Raw genomic sequence first — 10,356 nt, 5'->3', positions numbered from 1 at the left:
GACGTTGTACTTCTCGAGCGTTCTCGATTTCACTAGTTCTTTTGGTATTTGTTTCTGCTATTCGACGATAGATGGCGTTGCTCTTACCGGCGTAACAGTCGTTTGTATGTACTTTACTAATATCAGAATTCTCCGTGTCGGCAACTTATCCTAGTCGGACAAAAATTAGAAAACGAATGAAGTTACAGTGGTAGGGGTATGAATGTTTGCACATTTCACAAAATGCCCAAACAATCGGCAGCCGTTTCGCGGTCGGCTAATTTTGTAATTGGCTTCCATGTTTGTTTTCGTTCCTGATTAGTGTGCCGTTTTGATGGAATGCCCGTAATTGTGGGCAGCTTCGGTAATGGCGCGCGACTCATTTCTACCCGCAGTTTCGTTTAATTGAAAACGGCGTTGCGAGCTGATTAGATGATGCGATTTGGGCGCATGTTTTTAGTTTTGCAATACGGCTCAGAACAAAGCTGTTCGTTGATATGCCCCTTTTCCACTAGGCCGACCGCACTACCTATTGAAACATTAAAAATAAATAAACAAACTGATGACGACATGAATCCGCAGGTGGCATTTCAGAGGTCACATGCGGCTCATTTACCGACAAAACCTTATATATGTCAAAACATTTTACAATTCGTGATTTTTAACGTAGTTTCTCGAGCAGTCGTGGCCGAGCGGTTAAGGCGTCTGACTAGAAATCAGATTCCCTCTGGGAGCGTAGGTTCGAATCCTACCGACTGCGATCTTTTATAACTTTTATATAATGAGCCAATACGGATCAACTATCCTCTCTTCTTTTACTGCAAAGAAATCATGAGTAACTGCTTAAAGTTTAGAACCGCTGTTATACATATACATGCTACATATAAATAAAATTGGAGTGTCTGTTTGTAATATTGAAATAGCCTCTTTTTACTACATGCGTATGAATATATATATATACGATACATACACCAAAATAACATTTTTTACAATTTTTGTCTGTCTGTTTATTCTGGCTAATCTCTGGAACGGCTGGCCCGATTTTGACGGGACTTTCACTGATAGGTAGCTGATGATATAAGGAGTAACTTAGGCTACTTTTTTAGACTAGCTTCGCCCCGCAGTTTCACCCGCGGTATGACAATAACCGCAGGTAACATCGCGGGACTCAGCTATCAATAATAAAATTCAATGTTTCCGAAGCGAAGCGAGGGCGGGTCGCTAGTGTACAATAAAATTGAGACTTCCATCTCACGACTCAAGGTGTGTTCATGCTGTGGTGACTACTGGATCACGGTTTCCGGATTTGATTCCTTGGTGCAGTTTGTTAAATCTTTACATTTGGGATCTGAGGATCATTATCTTACGCTAACTTGGCTTAAGACTGTCAAAGTGGATCGCCTGTTTTAATTAAATAACACAATAAAACATTTTTAGTGCATCCATATTGAGTAAAGTAATGGTCAGATCATTTATTTCAAATTAAATGTTATTAAATTAAAATATGTGATATTCTACCAGCGGCGCCAAACATAAACTCCACTCACTGTCCACACAGTGATTGAAATTCGACCTTAAAAACTGACACTTAAAAACTTAGATTCATTTTATGAGTCTCAATTTCTTATTGCCATTTGACATTGAAAAAAAAGACTACATGCAATAAAATTAATAACAAAAACACAAAATACCATCCAAAGAAATAACTCGACTGTTTTAAAAAATGTAATTGAAACGCGAAAAATGAAAATATTAAGGAAATAAGGTAATAAGATAAAATGTAATAATATCTACCTTCTCTAGAAAATCTATGAGCTCCTAATTGTACTTATTGATATACTTTTAAATATGACTTCAATATTTAAAACAAAGAAACAACATTTAAAATCTATTTTATATTCATATTTCTTCATCTCTGTCACCGCTGTTTTATTGATATTCTACATGAATTCGAACTGATTTTCAAAAAGCGGAAGCGAGGAAAAGGTTTCGTTAAAGGAAGTGTACTTCTTACATATTCTAATTATAATATGAACGCTAGTGAAATTGTTGCCAACTAGAACGTTTAAATCACTTAGATTTTTCGACGATACCATAGACATAAACATACTGTTATGCCGGTAAGAGTAACGCCAACTATCGCCAATCTATAGTCGAACGAATATCGAAGGATCTAGTAACATCTAGAACGCTCGAGAAGTACAACGCCATCTATCGTCAAATAGCGAAAACACACATCGAAGGTACTCGGCTTGTGAGGAATGTTCTCGACGATTCTAGAAATATCGTATGGACTATAAAAGCGTTGCAAAGATGGCACGCAGTCAGTTAGTAATCGGAACTACTCGTAGCGAAACAGCGAACGGATCACTTGAAGCGAAGCGGAAGCAGCGAATAGAGAATTTTAAAGTGTTTGTGAAGTGTTCTAAGTGCTAATACAGTATTAAGTTGTACTTTGTTGGAACATTTTTATTTATCTCGAACCACAGCGCGTAACAATAGCCTCGAAAAACATTACTCTCTTTCGGCAGTCGGGTAAAAAAAAATCTGTCGTCAAACAAAAAAGAAAATACTATGTGATTATTTGATCTTTACCTATTAGATATATAAAGCTTGTAGCCATGGACATCAGCAGAGCCAGGCCACAAAAGGGCAACTATTTTAATAAAAAAATTATTAACGTGTATAAATTAAAGTTGACTGGTTCTCTGAAAGGCAATTTCAATTCAGGTTAAAGTCACATGACTGAGTCAAAGCAGAGCCTTTTATTAAAAATGCCTCGGCTGTTGGATGTAAAAAATATTTAACATGTAAAAGGCCTAAGTAATATATTACAAAAATTATATAATCTCACTAGCGCAGATATAGAAGCCCATGTCGCCCTCATGTCAGCCGGTTACCGTGGCCCGTAGATACCACAAAGTGATTGAGACATTAGGCCGAAGGAATAACGGCTTTCCGAGCCCTTGAACTGGAATGGGTGATTTGCTTCTCGGCAGAAATAGATAGGTCACCTCGTGTGGGCGCAACACGCTATACCATCACCATTCAAGGTAGCCAGTCCAATATAGAAAATTGTAGTTGAAGTTAAATGAAAAACATCCTGTAGCTAAATATAAATTTATCATGAAGATGAAAAAAAGAAACGAAAACAAAGTTTTATAACAAGGCTTCCGATAAAAATAAAGCTTTCGCTCAGCAAACGTGCTCATGACCCACCTGGTGTTAAGTGGTTAACGGCGCTCGTAGTAATTACGCTTTTAATACGGCCACTCGCCTTGACACATGACATTGAATTTTAAATAATACAACAGTCGTTATTCGACTATTATTCGAAAGAAGATGAAAAGTACTAAGAATTTGTCCTAAAGCACATTGATGACTAAGAATCCGCGTCCAGTGATCAGCTCAAGCTGAGCACTATGATGAGCCCCATCCGTTTCTTTTGCACACCGTACCGCTTTCCACTTCTTTTTGGACATTAAGGACATGATAAAGAGCCGTGAACTCCGCGTCTCTATCCTTCACGGCTTCCAATCAATATTAGTATCTCGAGATTCTGGAAACAGTAAAATCAAACTTATACAACACAATAAAAGGACAACAAATTTTAATAACCATAAAACAAGAGGCGAGCCCGTTTGAGCGTAAGGTAAAGTTGTCGCGGTATTGTCGCGAACAAAGCAACTGCCATTACGTGCGGACGCTAATTGCAACTCTTCATATACTTTGTGTAAATTAATATGTCATACATGAACAGTATCGTAAGTTTTAAAAATATTTTTTTGCGAGTAAAACTATACTATGAAGTATGTACGATATACACGTAGCTAGGTAGGCAGCGTCTTAGCTCTGCCTCTGGCGTTGCTGAGGTCCATGGGCGACGGTAGCCACGCACCACCAGGTGAAAAACCTTTCAATGCATCACATAACTTTGAAATACCTTCTGTTACAAAGAAAGTAAAGCTTAGACATAAAACAAAAACTTTTTTTAGACAGGGGGCTGAATCTCATATATGAAGTTTCCACACCTAGGGGGCGTGCAAGCATATAGCCTACATATTGTTATACTAACATTAACGGTGCTTTTAGGTACCTCAAGCACCGGTCACCGTCCTCATCGAACCCGTTGCTTGCGACGAAGGGCTCGTAAACTACCCATAGACACAGCCCACTGAATTTACGACTTCGAAAACGCTTGGTGTGAATGAGATACAGGAGCTCACGGGCACTGCCATCTGCTCATGTCTACAATAATGGTTACAATTTGTTTAATTCCGAAGTTGGTTTTCACTACTGGATGTTGTATTATTTCATCATGGAACTCCTTCATAAACACTTATTTATTAAATACATGCTTCACATATTTAAACTCACTCTATACGAAGAATTCGTTTGAGTCATTTCTAGGATTTAGAAATATTTTGGGGGTGTTGACTTGTATACTTTTTGAACTGACCTATGCACTCATTCTCCAATCTAAAGAACCAAAAATTAATTTGAGATTGAGATGTACTTAAACATGCCATACCGTTTTCTCATACAGAATAGTTCAGCCATAGTTGTAAAACGTTGTATTTTCATTAAAATAAAGCAAAGTTGCGCTCAGACTCGAAACGCTTACAATTCACGATCTCACTATTACATAGCTCAGCGTTAATTAGTTTTATCTGTCGTTCAACTTAATTAAGAAAGGATACTGGTTGTTTTGCCGCGTTGCGACAGTACATTCCGACTTATAGATTGAGATTGTCACTGGATCTGCGACCTCTCTTACCAGATATCCACGCATTACCGCTCAAAACGATCCGGTGGTAGATTCTGCGGTTCTGCTTTTACTAAGGCCAGTGCTATCAACACTCCCGGTTTGAGCCCCGTGAGCTCACCTACACGTCAAGAAGAAGCTGAAATAGCCTCTCAAGGCTATCAGCATAGATAGGAAATAAAGTATGATGGCAATATTTTTAGTGTATTTAAACAGGTCAAACGATTTAGACAGAAAACGTTGAAAGCACATTCAGTAGATCAAGGAGCCAAGCCTAATTAAAACCTTTCAAATGCTCACAAAGGATTCTTTATTTAAATACAAATTGTATTTTCTAATTTAGGTAAGTGAATAGGATCAGTTACGTTTGAAGAAGGCACGGGAATCAAACGATACCTTAAATCTTCCGACACAATGCTCAAACTGAAACAATAATAATAAATACAAATACTAAATAAAGGATACTACTTATGTTGGGCCACGAGAAACTCTGCACGTGAATAATGTACACTATGATTCGTCAAATGTGAAGTACATTAACCTACTTTCAGTCTCATTTATAGTCTATCATATTTTAGCTACATATAGGTACATACATTATTTGGACAACAAATTTGCAAAAGCTTTTGACGCAGTGATCAGTCGTATCATACCAGCGAGTTAGTTATACTGTGGCTTTTGTTATTACCATGCATATCATCAGAAAGTATTTTAATTACTTATTTAAGCTTACGTATTTACCGTTTCAATAAAATGCGACGTCATTCGTGAACACGTGCCAGCTATGTATTTATTTTACTAGTTCACTTCACTTGATACAAGTACATTGAGCATCTTACCCGTTATACCAGAATAGCTTGTAATTGTTAAATAATATGTTGAAACAATGACTCACCAATCTCGTGGCCACACCACTAAGCGCCGTTTGATACTGGGCCCGCTAACTGGCCTATTCACTTTATTTACGAGCTCTCTGCAGCAGTTACCGTCCCGGTACACATTATTACTATTTAACTTCCATCTTACTCGTAATTGGTTCAGATAAAGATCTGATGTCATTAAGTACACTATATAACATTTAGTACGAAAACTGAACACCGCATGTTCTTTTTTGGAACGAAGTTCCTTATGGGACGATACGGTACCCTAACCGGGAAAAACGTCCGTAACGTAAGATTTTTATTAGTAATGCACACGGTGTACGACTTAACTTTGTAATAACGTACTAAAAATAACATTTTTTTATTATTCATTGACCACGATCTCAGAGCGTTCGTTTGCGCAATACACTAACTCTTATGCAAGCAACCGTAAATGAAGTTTATACCTCGAATAGAACTTTAAATTAATATTTTTATAATAAGGAACTTCGTTCCTATCCGGTGTCCCACGACACCACACATTTTTTTTTCTACCTAATCATTGAAAGCGGGGCTATTCCAACTTCGCGCGGACCGGTAATTGAGCTCACGGGCTCAACCTTAGAGAATAGCGGACACTAGCCCTAGCAAGAGCAGTGCTTCGCTGAACCTACTACCGGATCGGAATCGCGAGGCACCGAGAAGATTCGGCGAGAAAATCAGTGGGTAACCGCATCGATGGTGATTGTCTCTATTTCCTAGACAACCGCGACGCCAAGGCCATCGTGTTTATTATAAATAAGTTTATGATTAGCAAGTCGATCCGTGTCCTCATACCCCAAAACAATAATTGTATTCAGTTTGTACTACACGCATCATTAATGTACAATTGCTCATAAACGACATAAATATTGAAGTATTTTATTGATTGAAAGGCCTGATAAAAAGTTCAAAAAATTAAACTTGAATTTATTATTCTCCAAAAAGCAGTAGAAAACTGTTAACGCAGTCGGTAGGATTCGAACCTACGCTCCCAGAGGGAATCTGATTTCTAGTCAGACGCCTTAACCGCTCGGCCACGACTGCTCTGAACAACTGTTTCGAAAGTTGCTATCAATAAGGTTACTATCTATTTCAGAAAGCTTAAAACTTAATCATAACTGATAAGTTTTGTTTCATTATTAGTAGCTTTTACACGGAATTTCATTCGCATTAATAGAGAAAACTCATATCCTCTTAGAGTAATTTTTCTGAATGAAAAGTATCCCGACGGCGTGTATGCAAAATTGCATGATGTCTAATTAACAGCCTATTTACAAACAAACAAACAAATTTGCATTGATAACTTTTATGGAATTTCGTAAATAATTGGAAATCACGACCCAACTAGTTTCAGATCTAGTAACCGTAGATTTCTTCCAAATTTTACGACGTAATTATTTAAGGTACATATTCCGACAAGTAAATACTATTACGTGTTCGCAATAACAATTGTAAAGTGACTTAGATAACAAAACAGCTATGATGGTGAAGTAGTTATAGCTCAAGGATTATAGAATTGCCGTCTTCTAGTCTCCATTTCAATTACGTATCAAGCTAAAGCGTCGGTACGCTTGTTTATTCGTTATTTGTTACATCAAGTCGGATTTTGAGTAATTTGACTCTTTCATACCAGCTATGTCGCATGTTGGTCGCATTATTCAGTACATTGTCTCATTCGGGAAACGAAGCAATTATCACGAAGAAAACAATGAAAAGAAGAGGAGGGTTACTACTTACTCCCAAGTTGAATACTATCACGGTATTCAATGTCAGATCGAAAATGATGCGAAGAAACAAAGAAAGTTCCTTATTTTCTCCTTTTTTTTCGACCTATTCTAATAACCCTCCGCTACTAAACAAGCGCACGGCTAACTTAACAGTAAGTGGTTACTGTTCCTCATGGACATAGGCAGGCTAGGAACATGATGTACATAAGTTCATAAGTGCTCTACTTGTTCGCAATGTATGTACACTCAATGAAGTGAACTTTTAATTTCTTTCGAAAGCTAAGCCTTCTTGTGTTTCAAATCTAAAAGTTCACGGGACGGCTGTGTATCATACAATAAAACTAATTTGCTCGAAGCTTGAATCGCACTATTGACATTTTCAAGATACGAGTTATTAAGTGTACACAAGTTCAGAATACAACAGTTCGAATGTTATTGACATTCGGACTGTCAGTCTACCGAGCTATACTGCTTCGATGGGAGATATTGTATCTACGTCATCTTCTATAGTTCCTCGAAAAAATAAAAATTAAAAAAAAGATGAAATCAAAATACGAAAGCGAATTAAGACTTTTCATTCCAAAAGCCACGTGCCGCACAAGCCGGTCGTTACAAAGCTTCCTTTGAACACACAATTAAACCCTTAAACCTTTGATAACATAATGCATTAAAAACGAACGTAAATAAGTTTAGTAATTTATTAAAAACTAACCAAACAAACTCAAAAACAATGAGTCATAAATATATGAGTTATGAACAATCATAAATATATAAAAAAAAATTGCTTAGATGGGTGAATGAGCTCACAGCCCACCTGGTATTAAGTGGTTACTGGAGCCCATAGAGATCTACGACGTAAATGCACCACCCACCTTGAGATATAAGTTCTAAGGTCTCAAGTATAGTTACAATAATATAATAACACATAAACACCTCTCACGCAAATTTTACCCGAGAAACATATTTTCCGGGGGCAACTTATAATTTCCCTTCCTAACAGGATTTCGTTATAACGTCTCTTTTAAATTACGATTATCGTTCAGAATCAAATTAAAAGAAGCAAAATTATGACCAGAATGTCTCCTTCTTGAATACAATACCTTTTTTTTCCTGTTTTTATGGCTGTTACGTGACAATAACGAATCGAGCATTACATATCCGAGCTCGCTCGGTAAAAGTTAACTCAACGCGTGAAGCTGTAACATCCTCCAGCTAAATTATCTCGATTAATTTTCATTTCCGTTCATGAAGATGTTCCCTAGAAGATAGTTGATGCTTCCTAAGCTAATCTATTGTAGACGGATCACGATTCATCAGATCTTAAGTGATGTCCACATTATAAGGTGAACGCCATAACCCATCTTGACCATGGCAAATAATATCGCAACCTGCCTATGGACCCTGTACCATGTAATACTACATTAATGAAAATCGACACGGGTACTGATTTTTATTTTATTTATTGCTTAGGTGAGTGGACGAGCTCACGGCCCACCCGGTTTTAAGTGGTTACCGGAGTCCATAGACATCTATCTACAACCTAAATGCCGCAACCTACCTTAAGATATCAGTTCTAAGTTCTCAGTATTTACAGTACAACTGCTACCCCACCCTTCAAACCGAAACGCGTTACTGCTTCCCGGCAGAAATAGGCAGGGTGGTGATACCTACCCGTGCGGACTCACAAGACGTCCTACCACCAGTAAAACTAATATAAATTTAAATCTTCCACTGCGCAGATGTTTGACTTCCATAGACCAAGTCGAATTGTCTACAGAAACTGTGCGTATCTGACATCTTAGGAAAGAAACGATTCTCTATTTAGCTAAATTTTCCATTTACTGTTATTCACTACTAAATCCATTTTCTTCAAACTGGAACACACGATTGCTTAGGTTTATGACATTGTCGGGAAATCCAATTAAAGTATGAGTACTTTAGGGCACCCCTGATGGCCATAGATGAAGCGGACGCCCAAAACTACGGCGGTTAAATAGCCGCAAACCGAAGTGGAGAGAACCAACTAGTAGTGTGTTGGCAGGGAAATAATGATCCAAGGCCACTTGCAGCTGTAGGATCTGGTCTGACAACATAACGAACAACTTCAAACACCACTTTAAATAAGAAAAGTGTCAACCCTATTTATTTCTGTAATTAACTTCTATGCTTAATTATTTCAGTTTTAAATTAACCTTGACGCTACTACCGATAAGTCATAAGTTTCTCGCCGGATCTTCTCAGTGGGTCACGTTTCCGATCCGGTGTTAGATTCTGCGAGTTAGCAACACCTCCGGTTTGAGCACCGAGAACTCACCTACACGCTAGGGTAACGCTATTACCTAACCTCTTAAGGCTATCACATAGGTAGGGGGAAAAAAAAGATACGTCATCATAATTTTCAGTTTACAACATAGGCAATCGTATACATAAAATTGATAGGCTCGTTCCAAGACTGTAGAGAATACGACGAAAAGCACAATAAAGGTGCACACGATCGCCACGATCGCCACGATAGCGTGCCGGATCGCGACCCTATCGTTCCATCTACAGCTATTACGCGGCCCCGCCTTCCGACCGATCCGTACAACTCACTCGCCAACTAATATATTACACGTTATCTGCGTTTCGTATTGCAACGACGCTTAATAGAAATGGTGACTTCGAATATATTTATTTATTGCTTACCTCGGTTGACGAGCTCACAGCTTACCTGGTATTAAGTGGTTACTGGAGCCCATAGATATGTACAACATAAATGCGCCACACACCTTGAGATATAGTTCTAAGGTCTCAGTATAGTCACAACGGCTGCCCCACCCTTCAAACCGAAACGCATTACTGCTTCACGGCAGAAATAGGTAGGGTGGTGGTACCTACCCGCGCAGACTCACAAGAGACCCTACCACCAGTAATTACGCAAATTATAATTTTGCGGGTTTGGTTTTTACTACACGATGTTTTTCCTTCACCGTAGAAGTCAATC

General features: G+C 38.2%; 2 non-coding genes across 2 annotated transcripts; one reads left to right on the top strand and one right to left on the bottom strand.

Moving 5' to 3' along the window:
• The first annotated feature begins 657 nt into the window (after window positions 1-657).
• On the top strand, window positions 658-739 carry TRNAS-AGA (transfer RNA serine (anticodon AGA)). The gene has a single exon. It is a non-coding gene; the product is annotated as a tRNA-Ser (tRNA).
• A 5,869-nt stretch (window positions 740-6,608) lies between these two features.
• On the bottom strand, window positions 6,609-6,690 carry TRNAS-AGA (transfer RNA serine (anticodon AGA)). The gene has a single exon. It is a non-coding gene; the product is annotated as a tRNA-Ser (tRNA).
• Window positions 6,691-10,356: the final 3,666 nt, after the last annotated feature.

This window comes from Bombyx mori, chromosome 4 (genome assembly GCF_030269925.1).
Source record: "Bombyx mori chromosome 4, ASM3026992v2".
Classification (NCBI taxonomy): Eukaryota; Metazoa; Arthropoda; class Insecta; order Lepidoptera; family Bombycidae; genus Bombyx; species Bombyx mori.
Note: the sequence above shows the minus strand (reverse complement) of the source record. Positions and strands in the feature narration are given on the sequence as shown.